Here is a 14,437-nt window from a genome sequence, read left to right on the forward strand (position 1 = left end):
TCACATGTTAGAGACCCCCTTGCCTTATGAGAGAGTGGGTCTAGGGGATAGATTTCCCTTCCTCCTTCCTTTTTTATATTTTAATTAACACACAGTAATTATACATATTTTTGGACTACAATGTAACATTTCAATACATATATACAATGTGAAATATTATTGGCATATCTGTCACCTCAGCCTTTTATCATTGTTGACAACATTGAAAATCCTCTCTACAGTTATTGTGAATATGCCATTTATTCTTGTCAACCATAGTTATCCTACTGTGCAAGAGGACATCAGAAGTTATTCCTTCTATCCAACTGCACCTTTGTACCTGTTAACCAGTCTCCCTCCTTCCCTCACATCCTCCCTAGGCTCTGGTATCCACTATTCTATTTTCTAATTTTTGGATATCAAGTTTTTAGCTTCCACATAGAAGTAAGAATAAAGTGTTTGCTTTTCTGCACCTGAATTACTTAACATAATGTCCTCCAATTCGATCCATGTGCTGCAAATGACAAAATTTTATTCTTTGTTTGACTAAATAATATTTAACTACATACATGTAACACATTTTCTTTACTCATTCATCTGTCTATGGACATCTAGGTTGATTCCATTTCTTGACTATTGTGAATGATGCCACAATAAACATGTAAATGCAGAGGCATCTTTGACATACTGATTTCAGTTCCTTTCGCTATATACCCAGATTGCTGGATCATATGGTAAAATACTGTCTCTAGTTTTTTGAAAAATTTCCTTTTATTTTACAGGGGACAAGTCTTAATTATCCCAAGTCAATCATTTATTTATTTATTTGTGATTGGGTTAGCAATGGGCATGTCATAAAATTCTGGCAAGTAAAATAATGGTAAGAGATCTTAAGGAAAAAAATTCCTCCTTCATTAAAGAGGACATGAAGAAAATATAGCCCCCTTTTTAGTCATTAGATGTTGCTGAGTAAGAAGATGGTATTGGAGTTACTACAGTACTTAAATTAGACAATTTGTCCTTGTCCTAATCCTCAGAGCATGTGAGCATGTTAGGTTACATAGCAAAGGGAAATTAATTTGCCAATAGAATTAAAATTGCTAATTATTTGACCTTAAAATAGAGAGACTATCCTGGTTTATCTAGGGATAAATCAATATAATCACAAGGTTCTTAAAAACAAAAACGGGAAGCAGAAGAGGAGAGTGAGAGGGAGATGGACTATGGAAGAAAGGCGGAGAGAGAGGCAACATTGCTGACTTTAAAGATGGAGAAAAGGGCCACAAATAGAGAAGTGCGGGTAGTAATTTTATAAAGTGTGACTCTGTCCCCTGATATAACCAGGAATGAGCATGAAACATAAGCTAGACCAAACAGGGTTCATTTGCCAATATTTGAAATGAAACAGTTAAGAATGAAGTGACAGAGACAGATTGGCTTAGTGTTTTGAGAAGCCTCATTCAGTTACAAAAAGTTTTGAGACCTACAGGCTGGCCATCTTCCACTTGCGATGTAGGGCAAAGGGGCACAGGAAACAGGTCTATAGAAAGAATGAAGCAGCCATGAAAAGGGACAGCAATGAAAGCATCAGGATGGTGTGCCATCCCTGATGCTAGGTTCTCTGGAAGCCTGACTATATTCTAGCTCAGTATTACTTGAGGCACCCCTGTATCTTGAAAACTACTTTCTCCTTAACTAATTTTAACTGGAGCCTGTTACTTTCCACCAAAAACAACAACAACAACAAAAAGTAGTGCACACCCATCGTAGCTTCGTAATGTGTCAATATGGCCATGGTGAACTGTTTCTCAGAATTCCTTTTCCTATATAATTCTGAAGAGGGTTGGACACAGAATGATTCCTATGGGAGAGTTAATAGCAGAAATGATGCAGCAGCCCATTTGTTGCTCACACGTGCTGCTGCTTATTTCTGCTGGTTCACCTCATTGTTTTAAAGCAGCAACTGGGCCTACAACTTGCTCTACTTTCCCTTGGCTCTTTCTTCAGCTGTTCCAATTCCTGGGTCAGGTATGTGTGTTTAGCTGGGAGATGAAGATTTATAAATGTTACTTTTATTATTTCATCTTATACATACTAAGCCCATCATCCCATCATATTGATTACCTGCCATTCTGAACTTTAACTCCTAAGCTGTTACAGCTCCAGCCTGACCTCTGGCTGTCTTCCTCCATACCCTTCTTATTAATAATCCTGGGGACCTTCCATTTTCTTTAAATCTATTAAAAGCACTGGGCAAGAACAGAATAAGACCTAATATATTAATGTACTACGCTACCCCTTCCTTATTCAAACAAGTGTTTCTTATGATAGCAGCAGCTCAAAGGAATTATTTTTGCAGACATGCAAATTTCAATTGCCAGTTCAGGCTTGAAGGCAAGAAGAAGCCCCAAGATAAGTGACCATCTATTCTGACTACTCTTACAGTGGGCCTTGGTTACCACACTAGGAAGCAGGAAGCTCCAGATTCTCCCATAGACATGGCAAATATTCTTTACCCTTTTCTGTTCTCACAAATGTAAAATCATGAAGTCAGGGAAAATATCTGACTTGTTCCCAGACTCATCTCCCACATATCCCATTTGCCTGGCACAAGTAGGTACTCAATAATATTTGTTGTTCTTTGCTGCATAAGCTTGTACAAAGGCCACTTTGACTCAAGAAATCCCAGCCAATCCTGAAAAACTGCAGCATAAACACCACACAGCAAGTCCACAGCAGCAGACACATTCCTGCCACTGGCTGATAACAACACTTGGGTAAAACAGGGAAGAAAGGAAAAATGATTATTCCTTATCAAATCCATAGTTCCAATTTAAAACTACAGACTAGTCAGACATAGTATTATTCTTTTAAAATTAAAATGCACCACCTGAAAAAAATGTGTGTAGAATGTTGTTTATCTAAGAAAAGAGGAGATATGAAATAGACAAATATATAAATAATATATTAAAAAACAGAAAATGGCTATCTATAGGAGAAAAGGAGTAAAGTAGAGAGGACAAGGATAGAAGCTAGGCTTCTTTGCATATACTTTGTTTTTTTCATATGACTAGACTCCTATAAATATATCATTATAAAATAGAATTAATCCCTTTAGGCTGAGTCCATACTTAAAAAAGTATATGCTGCTGGGCATATGGGTATACACCTGCAATCCCAGCTACTTGGGAGTCTAAGGCAGGAGGATCATTTGACCCAAAATCTTGAGATCAGCCTAGACAACACAGTGAAATCCCATCTCAAGGAGAAAAAAAGAAGCTATATGCTGTATGATTCTATATTGTAGGAAAAAGACAAACTACAGAGACCAAAAAAAAAACAAACTAGATTCATTTCCAGGGACTGGAGGGTAGAGGGAGAGGCTTACTACAAAGTGGCTCAGGGCAATTTGGAGGGTGATACATATCTTATATCATGATTTGGGTGGAGGTTTATGCATTGGTCAAAACTGGTAAAACTATACAATAAAAATAATTAATTTTATAGCACGTAAATTATATTCTGATTTTTTAAAGTATAAAAATAATGCCCAAAGCCAGGCAAGGTGGCACACACCTGTCATCCCAGTGGCTTGGGATGCTAAGGCAGGAGGATTTTGAGTTCAAGGCCAGCCTCAGCAAAGGCAAGGCACTGAGCAACTCAGTGAGACCCTGTCTCTAAATAAAATACAAATAGGCTAGAGATGTGGCTCAGTGTTTGAGTGCCCCTGAGTTCAATCCCCAGTACCCCACCCACAAAAAATCCCCCAGCCAGGAGTGGTGGTGCATGCCTGTAATCCTGGTGGCTCAGGAGGTTGAGGCAGGAGGATCCTGAGTTCAAAGTCATCCTCAGCAAAAGCGAGGCACCAAGCAACTCAGGGTGACCCTGTCTCTAAATAAAATGCAAAATAGGGCTGGGAATGTGGTTCAGCAGTAAAATGCCCCTGAATTCAATCCTTAGTACCCAAAAAATAATGATATTAATGTTTTAAAGAAAATGAATCTAAATGTATATCCAGTTGGTGGCATAACCACCTGAAACAAGTTACTCTACGTGACTTTAAAACACCATAATGTGTTTGCTCATTCTTCTTGGAATATTTATATAAAGAACTGAAAACAATTTTACATTTTTTAAACTAGTCATACTGTTAGTAGTTTCATTAGTAATATTACCCTCAAACTACTGTGTTGTCTAGCATGGAATGATGAAAATAAATAATTATGTTAGTGTTAAAAACATATTTTGATATAGAAGAAAGGAAAGATAGATCAATGAGATGAAGTAAAAAAAAACTTGTGGGATTTAAACTAGAAGCATCATTAGGCATTCATAGTGTATTTTAGCTTTAAAAAGTTTTCTATGCCACGCATAGTGGCCCACACCTGTAATCTCAGCTACTTGGGAGGCTAGGACAAAGAGGATTGCAAGTTCAAGGACTGCCTAGGCAACATAGAGATACCCTGTCTTTAAAAAAAAAAACATTTTTTTAACTATATGTCTACTGAAAAAACTAGAAATAATGGCTAAAAACAGAAGAAATACACATCCATAGCACCCAGTTAGTGTTTTCTCTGAAATACTTCAGAAATTCTTAGAGACATGGCAGGTTCAGGTCTGGAGCAGGAAAAGTAAACAATGAGCTTGTGAAGTCATCAAACACTACTAAAGTAGAACCCTGGAGCCAACTTGAATGTTTCAAATGGCCAAATATGGAAAAATTTAGGCTCCAGTAATGCTTATGCCTCCAATCAATTAGAACACATCTCATGTGTTTAAATGTACAAATTCATAATGATACCCAAAAAAAAATTGGGTCATCACAAGAGCATGGTGGGGAACCATTTGGTTTTTTTTAAAGCTGGTCAATAATATGTCATGAGCTTTGTAATGTTTTGAACATCCAATAAAAATTTTTTTAAACAAATAAAGCTGGTCAATAAGGCAAAAGAATCAAGCACCTCTCCTGCCTTTCCTTTATGAACTTGTTTTAGTCAGCTTTTTCATTGCTATGACTAAAGGACCTGACCAATTATACAGGAGGAAGAGTTTATTTGAGGGTTCATAGTTTCAGAGGTCTTAAAAAGCTGGTTCCATACCTCAGGGCTCAAGATGAGGCTGAACAACATGGTGGTGGTGTAGGGAAGCAGTTCACATCAGGAAAGAGAGAGACTCCACTCTCCAGATACAAATATATACTCAAAGTCATGCCTTAATTCCCACCTCCTCCAGCCACACCCCACCACTTCAGTTACCACTCAGTTAATCCCTATCAGGGGATTAAATCACTGATTGGGTTAAGACTCTTACAACCCAATCATTTCTCCTTTGAACCTTCTTGCATTGTGTCACACATGAGTTTTGGGGGGACACCTCACATCTAAACTATAACAGAACTGTACCTCATGTAACCCTAGTAAGAGTTGAGAGAAAGTTCTCCTTTAGATGGAAATAATTCAGCTAATATGAAATTAGGGACAGTCAAGCATTCTTCAACAACCATAACATATTTAAGAATAAATTCTGTAAAGAAAAAAAAAGACAAAGAGCATGATAACATGAGCAGATAGGTCTTTTGGTCATGTTTTGATTAATAATTAATAGCATTATACTAAATAAAAACTTTTGATCCCAAGAACTAGTTTTCAATAAAATAAGGTCAGAATGTGTAGACAACTCCTAAATCTAACTGACAAAAAGGAGGGAGTAAAAGGAGAAGGTGAGTAGTTGGATCAGTGTACTTAGGTGCTTTGAGACAATTCTTTCTTATTAAAGTCGAAGCTAAGAGATCTGATACTAGACTAGCTCTTTATGGAAAGGATACACCACCAAAATCCTCAATTTGAATATAGAAGAGAATTCCAAAAGCATCATTTAATGTCTTTGTGTTCTAAAATGAAGAAAAATTTTTTAATTAAATATTTTGTGAAGCCTAAGAGATTAACTAGAAGATAAGTTGCATAATTCAGGTAAATTAATGGAACAAAAACAAACAATCCAAGACCTCAGATTCTGGTGTCTTGAACACAGTGCTTAAATAAGTGGGCCTCTGTAACAAAACTATAGAGTAAACCAGCCATCTATTACCCCCAAAGAGGACGAAAACTTTGGAAAATCATGGTCTTCAGAAGTGATTGATTATATACACTTAAAGAAAAACTAGAAAACAGGTTTTAATAAAATGAACCTATTAAGGTTCAGAGAAGAGGAGATGTGGGGCCATCTTCCCAGAATAAGAGGAGAAATCTCTAACATTATGTCTTGAAATCACTCTTCCAAAAAACCCAGGACAATTCAGAAAGAGGAAGGTTTTGTATCTTCCATGATTAAAACAAAAATGTTAGAGGAGAATGAGATAAAATTAAAGTATAGAAACATCCAGAAATATGAAATAAGAAAGTTTCAAAGCAAAAAAAAAATATATATATATATTTCTTATGAATAGAATATGGACAGAACAGCTCTTTGAAAGCCATTGAAAAAAAATTTCAAATACAGAAAAGTCAATGAGACCAAAGTATTTCAAAAAGAGGTAGGTTAATTGTATTTCAGAGGGAAGGAAAAAAAAGCTAACATAGAATGATGTCTTTGAAGAGAAAACTAAAGAGGATGTGGGGAGAAAAGCAGGGAATAGGGGAATAATCTGGGAATAAAGTTGATTTACTCAAGAAAATGGAGAGTTTTAGGGCTTATTAAAAGTTAGTTAGATTGTATGTCCTCCTCTGAGAAGTGTCTGTTGAGGTCCTTGGCCCATTTGTTAATTGGGTTATTTGTTATCTTATTATTTAATTTTTTGAGTTCTTTGTACATTCTGGATATTAGGGCTCTATCAGAGGTGTGGGGGGTAAAGATTTGTTCCCAGGATGTAGGCTCTCTATTTACCTCTTTTATTGTTTCTCTTGCTGAGAAAAAACTTTTTAGTTTAAGTAAGTCCCATTTGTTTATTCTGGTTGTTAACTCTTGGGCTATGGGTGTCCTATTAAGGAATTTGGAGCCCGACCCCACAATTTGTAGATGGTAGCCAACTTTTTCTTCTATCAGACGCAGTGTCTCTGATTTGATATCTAGCTCCCTGATCCATTTTGAGTTAATTTTTGTGGATGGCGAGAGAAAGGGATTCAATTTCATTTTGTTGCATATGGATTTCCAATTTTCCCAGCACCATTTGTTGAAGATGCTATCCTTCCTCCATTGCATGCTTTTAGCCCCTTTATCAAATATAAGATAGTTGTAACTTTGTGGATTAGTCTCTGTGTCTTCTATTCTGTACCATTGGTCCACCCGCCTGTTTTGGTACCAGTACCATGCTGTTTTTGTTACTATTGCTTTGTAGTACAGTTTGACCTCTGGTATCGCTATACCTCCAGATTCACACTTCCTGCTTAGAATTGCTTTTGTTATTCTGGGTCTTTTGTTTTTCCATATGAATTTCATGATTGCTTTGTCTATTTCTACAAGAAATGCCGTTGGTATTTTGATTGGCATCGCATTAAACCTATAGAGAACTTTGGGTAATATCGCCATTTTGATGATGTTAGTTCTGCCTATCCATGAACAGGGTACATTTTTCCATCTTCTGAGATCTTCTTCTATCTCTCTCTTTAGGGTTCTGTAGTTTTCATTGTATAAATCTTTCAAACAAGTTCATGAAAAAATGCTCACCATCTCTAGCAATCAGAGAAATGCAAATCAAAACCACCCTAAGATACCATCTCACTCCAGTAAGATTGGCAGCCATTATGAAGTCAAACAACAACAAGTGTTGGCGGGGATGTGGGGAAAAAGGTACACTTGTACACTGCTGGTGGGGCTGCAAAATGGTGAGGCCAATTTGGAAAGCAGTATGGAGATTCCTGGGAAAGCTGGGAATGGAACCACCATTTGACCCAGCTATTGCACTTCTCGGACTATTCCCTGAGGATCTTAAAAGAGCGCACTATAGGGATACGGCTGCATCAATGATTATAGCGGCACAATTCACAATAGCTAGACTGTGGAACCAACCTAGATGCCCTTCAATAGATGAATGGATAAAGAAAATGTGGCATCTATACACAATGGAATATTATGCAGCACTAAGAAATGACAAAATCATAGAATTTGCAGGGAAATGGATGGCATTAGAGCAGATTATGCTAAGTGAAGCTAGCCAAGCCCTAAAAAACAAATGCCAAATGTCTGCTTTGATATAAAGAGAACAACTAAGAACAGAACAGGAAGGAAGAGCATGTGGAAAAGACTACAGATAACAAAGACGAATGGGGGGAGAGAAACGGAGAGAGAAGGGAAAGCATATGGAAATGGTAGGAGACCTTCAAGGATACATAAAATTACAAGAGGCTATGAGGGGCAAGGGGGAGGGAAAAAAAAGGGAGAGAATTGAACAACAGCAGGGGAGATAGAGAGGGAAGATGGGAGGGGAGGGGAGGGGAGGGGTGATAGTAGGGGTTAGGAAAGGTAGCAGAATACAACAGACACTAATATGGCATTATGTAAAAATGTGAATATGTAACAGATGTGATTCTGCAATCTATATTTGGGGTGAAAATGGGAGTTCAAAACACAATTTGAGTCTAATGTATGAAAGATGATATATCATGAGCTATGTAATGCTTTAAATAATCAATAAAAAATTTTAAAAAAAAAATCAATATCTGAATTACATGCACTTTTCATAAACATACAATTTTCCCACAAAGAACAGCATTTGAAATAAAAACTGATCTAAAAGTTTAAAAAAAAAAAAAAGTTAGTTAGAACATAGAAAATAAAGGTGGAAATGTTACAAAATGATAAGACAAGGAAATGTCTCAGGAAGAAAAGGTTTTGAGAAATTATTATAGATGAAAGAGGAAAACATCAATGAAAAGTACATTAAGAAAGAACTTAACTGATCTTTGAGGGGAAAGAAGAAATAAGTGAAAACAGAGAAACTAATACATTAAAACAAGTAATAATTGTCAACTGGAGATGGAAATATTGGTATTTTTCTCAAACCTCAAACTTAAACAATTTCTGGATTTTTTGTCAATTAAGTACAAGTTTTTCAAGAATTTCAGCCAATTTACACTGCTGCTTGTTTCCTTTGCTGTGAAGAATCTCTCTAGTCTGTAGTCTCACTTGCAAAAGGACTAACACTACATGATTCCACTTATGTGAGTTATCCAAAATGGTCAAACAGAAAGTGCAATGGTGGCTGCCAGGACCTGCGGGGAAGGAACGGGGTTTGCCGTTCAACAGATATAATATATGTTACACAAGATGAGTCAGTTCTGGAAATCTGCTGTACAACATTATGCTTACAATTAATAATATTGTAATTGTGCACTTCACATTTTGTTAAGAGGGTAGATCTTATGTTGTATTCTTACCACAATCAAAAAGAATAACAATAACATTTAGCCTGAGGGAATATTAATTATAAACTATTTCCCTCAAAGTCACTGTAACTATGTCTGCACCGCTCAGGGGGGATCTGAGAACTGTGATCTCCAAAAAATAGAGAGACTACTCATATTAATAATCTGGATGAGTATATAGCAGGCACTCAACAAACAATGGATAAATAAGAAAATAGAAAAATATATATGCACCCAAAACACTCCTTTTTCCTTTAGACATCAGTCAAGGCTTCTAAGTCATATAAAAGAATAGCAAGAATTTTTTATCAATTAAAAACAAACAATTCAATTAGACAAAAATGCAAAGCTTCCCAGACACTGGATCCACATTTTAAAGTATTATCTCTGCTGACAGATTTAAAAGGTTTCAGAATTTAAAATCTGGCTATTATTGAGAAGAACAACAAACACCTATTTTCTTACCTAAGACAATGAATAGGTTTATCACTGAAATTATTTTTATCTTTCACTGAACTCACCAGCCTTAGTTGAATCCTATTTAAGAGGCTACTTCTGCATAATGTTGCCAGTAGCACCTTTTATTCACAAGTTTTCAAGAAATTGGCCTGGTAGTAATTAAGATTAGTCAGCAGCTTGCATAATGAGTATAATTTTTGATTAATAGAAATCTCTGCATTTTAAAAATAGGTTAATCATTACATTCCAAATAATGACATCCTTTTCATCTGAAATCTATACTCTCTGGTTAGATACAGGGTAGGTGTGGGAAGATTTTAATTCTAAATGTGATCTCTAAAATAGGCTTCAGCTTCACCTCAAAGAACGCCTGGTTGAACTACATGAAGATAAATCTACCTGGCCATGTTATCACTCAAAGAACCCATTGCCTTACCCCTACTTTATAAAAAAAGGGGATTGACAAAAAGATAATCTATGATATGCATTTACCTGCCTCCAGTCATAAGACTCGGAGTCCTTGAAAACACAAAGCAAACATGTTGCCTCTTTGATCCTGTGCCTAATGTAAGATTTTTTTTTATTTAACTTAGGTAAATGACTTCTCGGTATGAGATCCAAACCAGATATTAAAATGTGGGGTGGGGTATTTGTCATGCTACCAGGCTGAATGTTTAATATTCTATTCAGCTATCTAACTTGGAAAGCCATTTTTTTGCCCAACAAACATTAATTATCTTCTTGAACTAGGCATTGTTACATTGCTTGGAATGTTAGATAATAAAATAAAAATTTCTTGACCCTATTGCCTACACTCTAGTGGAGGAAGATAGACCATAAGAAATAAGTATAATAATTTATATCCAATGTTAAATAATAAGTGCTATGAAAAACAGAAAAAATATAGCAAGTTAAAGGAAATCAGGTTACAATGGGAAATTATTGATATTAAATAGGGTAGTCAGGGTATATTTCCTTAAAAAGATAACATCTGAACTAAGACTTGGAAAAGTGAATGAATGATAAGGACGTGATTCAATGGTAAAGCACTTGCTTCACATGCATGAAGCCATGGGTTCAATCCCCAGCACCACCAAGTGGTTAGCTGGTAGTCTCCAAGGGGTACACTTGCAGGTTCTGAGGTAGCATTCATACCAAGTCCATGAACTCCCTGGACTACTCCCAGCCAATGACTAAGCACAGCGGGGGCCCTCAAGGAGCTTGTTCCTATCAAGGCAGAGTGTCTCTGAAGGCAGTCTTTGCTCTGGTATCTGCTTGCTGGAATTTTCCCAGAGTTGTAATGAATCTGAGCTCCTTCCTACACTTTCCTCCTTTCTTCCTTCTGTCTTTTCACAGGTAATCAACCAACAAAGCCATCCAAAGACTCTCTTGTGGCTTCATCATCCTATGAAGGCATATCATCCTACGCCTTCTCTCTCTCCCCTTTATCCTTTATAGGAGATCCCCTCTGTGGATTTACCCTTGCACTTTGGATAACATCTGGGCATCCATATCTGGAGAATAAACTTTCATAATTAGTAGTCTGAGAAAGCAGGTAGTAAGGTGGGATTTTTGGACTGAATCACCCACTACTTAACTGGACAAGAGGATCCCACCCAAGTGGATTATAAGTCACAGACTGTCCCTGGCACAAGGTGGGGGTCCAGCTGCCAAAGATTTTACTAGTAGTGATGAGGGAACACATCCCATTGAAGGGAATGAATGTCCTTATCAATTAGACTCAGGCATTTGAATGCTAAAGGCAAAGAAGCACAAAAGGAGAGTGGCCTTAGCTGACTATTACTAAGGTGTGATATCCTGTAGAAGAATAACTAACAACCCAAAAGCAGTTAGTAACAATTAAAGTTTTAGTATAACAATCCAAAAGCCTTTTGATGGCTTTTAAAGAGGTTTGTATCTCCCACAATGGTGTTCAATAGTCCCTGAGCTTGCTCCATAAATATTTAAATGCTTAGCTGAGGCAGGTATATACAAAAGTCCTAGTTGGAAAAAGCTGGAACCCAAGTGTAGCATCTGGAGGTCAATGCCTCTGATGATTGTAACTCTATAGATTCCTCAGAATCCTCAGAGCCTGCAAAAGTAGTTCACTACTTCTCGATAAAAGCTAGCTTATCCTCCATGCAGTAAGACTCTACAGAATACTCTACAACACAAAGCAACACATGCCACCTTCAGGAGCTGCCCCACCTTGTCCCCTGGCATAAACTCCAGCACAACCTGTGGTGACATGTTAGGACTGATAAGGGAGGGAAAAGATTACACCCCAAAGGAACAGCAAGAATCAATCAGCATGTTCCAACAGGATCCAGGGCAAGGCCTCTGTGGCTGGATTTTGAGGGTGGGTGATAAAGGGGAAATGAACATAAGACTTATAAGCAAGCATGCATTGACTTCAGGACACTCTTTGGGGACATGGGCTTTAATGGTCTGGCAAGGACCCCAGAAAGGGAAAACCTTATCACTAGTGTGGCACACAGAAGCCTGGAGAAAGCTAGAACCTATGCTCAACAAAGCAAACATACTTGAGTACTGATATGTGGTAGAGGAAGAGATAAAGAAGCTGAGAGAAATAGGCATACTGGAATGGATGCCTTATGTGATGCCAAATGACTCACGAGAGGATTCTATTTCATAGGAGGGCCATGAAGAATTTGCTGGTAGGAGAGGAGCTAGCACACTTAAGAACGTCAGTAGTGACAGTACTTTTTGACTGCCACTCCAGAGCCTAGGGCAGGAAAGGCAGTCACAAAGTTTGGTTTGTTTATAGCAATAAGGGTGATGAAGCCCCAAAGCAATAGAGAACAGATGGCAACACAGAAGCCAAAGGGCCAGAATCACTGCAATAACAGGCAAGGCTAGAAAGGTAACCAGCTGGTCAGAGACCTGAAGGGAGCTATCAGAAGACTAGTAACAAAAAAATATCCACCGTGTAAATGGACAGATAGTTGTGAGCATAAGTGTGAATATTTTTATGTCCCATGTTCATTCTCACCAGAAAAAAAAATTCATCATAGAATAGGCATTGGATAGTCAAAAAACAAACTGATGCATCCAGTTGTCATGAATTAGCCTTTGTCATCAACCCCTGGCCCCCAGGAACAAACAAGATGGAGACTTATTCCTGGGACCAGCACCATGAATTCCACATACCAAGCCCAATCTAGCTACTTCCATCTCTGAATTTCCAACTTCAGAAACTGTTACTAGGCATCATAAATGGCACTATTCCTTGAGGAGTTCAAGTAGCCACCTGCATCCCCTCCACTCTGGGAAGGCCAATAATTTATTCTCATAAGAGTAGACACCTATTATGGATAAGGGTTTCTCTTTACTATTTGAAGATCCTCAACCAGCACCACTCTACAAAGATCATAGTATGCCTATTTTATAGACAAAGCATAGTATCTGACCAGAGAAACCACTTTGCCATGAAGGAGATGTGTCCACAACTATGGAATGCATTGGTCATATCAAAACCGCACCATCCAGAAGCCACTAGACTGATAGAGAACTGAAATATCTTGTTGAAGGCATAAAGTACCAGCTTTGAAGTAATTATCTATAAGGATGAGGTACCATTCTTCAAGATACAATATACAAATTGAATCTATGTCATGTTGTGTTCCAATAGGAAAAATTCTAAGGCTGGGACCCAAAGGGTGAAAGCAGGAGTGACCTCACTTAACCATCACTTTCAATGACCTACCTGGGGTCTCTATGTTTCCCATCCTCATTACTATGGGCTCTGTAGGTTTAGAAACATCTGCTAACAAATTTTGATCTTTTAACTTTTACATTAGGGTTAAAAGAAAATGACGTACCATTACAGTGTTACATAAACCTGTGTATGTCTATGTATTTACACTCACAGTGAGATCTATGATTTTGTGTGCTCTGTGTTGCATGTTTTTATTCCAATTTGAAGAACTTCCATTAGCACTTCTTAAGGCATGTCTAGTGGTGGCAGACTCCTTTAGTTTTTGTTTGTCTGGAAAAGGCTTTAATCTCTTCCTCTAAAGGATAAGCTTGTCAGGTAATGGTATGCTAGAATGGCAAGGATTTTACTCTCAGTACTTTTGAATACATCATCCCACTCTCTTCTGGCATGCAAGGTTTCTATTGAAAAATCCAGGGCTGCGACACGGTGGAATCCCGCCAGCCAAGCCTGCACTGACCCCTGGGCTGAGTTCGGGATTTCAGACGGGGAAGGAAGCGGTACAGTCCCATCCCCCACAAGGGAAACAAAATAATAGAGTGCCGGGGTTCCCAATAGCCACCCTCCACACCCAACAAACAGCAGGCCCAGAGTACAGTTTGAACTGCCGAGAACCATCACTCAGGGGAAATCTGGTCTAGCAGGAGAAACCAAGACTAGCAGGAGAAACCAGGGGACTAGAGGCAAGGCCCTCACGACTGGGTGGCTGGAAACTGCAGGCCCGCCGGCGACAGTTCACCCACTGCCCGCGTAACTGGGCGGTAGGAGAACGCCCGCCCGCTGGCGACTGATCACCTGCCCACGGCCTGTGATACTGGGCGGCTGGAGACCGCCCGCCTGCCGCGACCGGGAGCTGAAACCAAACAGAGACAGTCCAGTCACACCCCCCCATTAGGACACCCCG

The sequence above is a fragment of the Spermophilus citellus genome (assembly GCF_964194105.1).
Source record: "Spermophilus citellus genome assembly, chromosome: 4".
Lineage (NCBI taxonomy): Eukaryota > Metazoa > Chordata > Mammalia > Rodentia > Sciuridae > Spermophilus > Spermophilus citellus.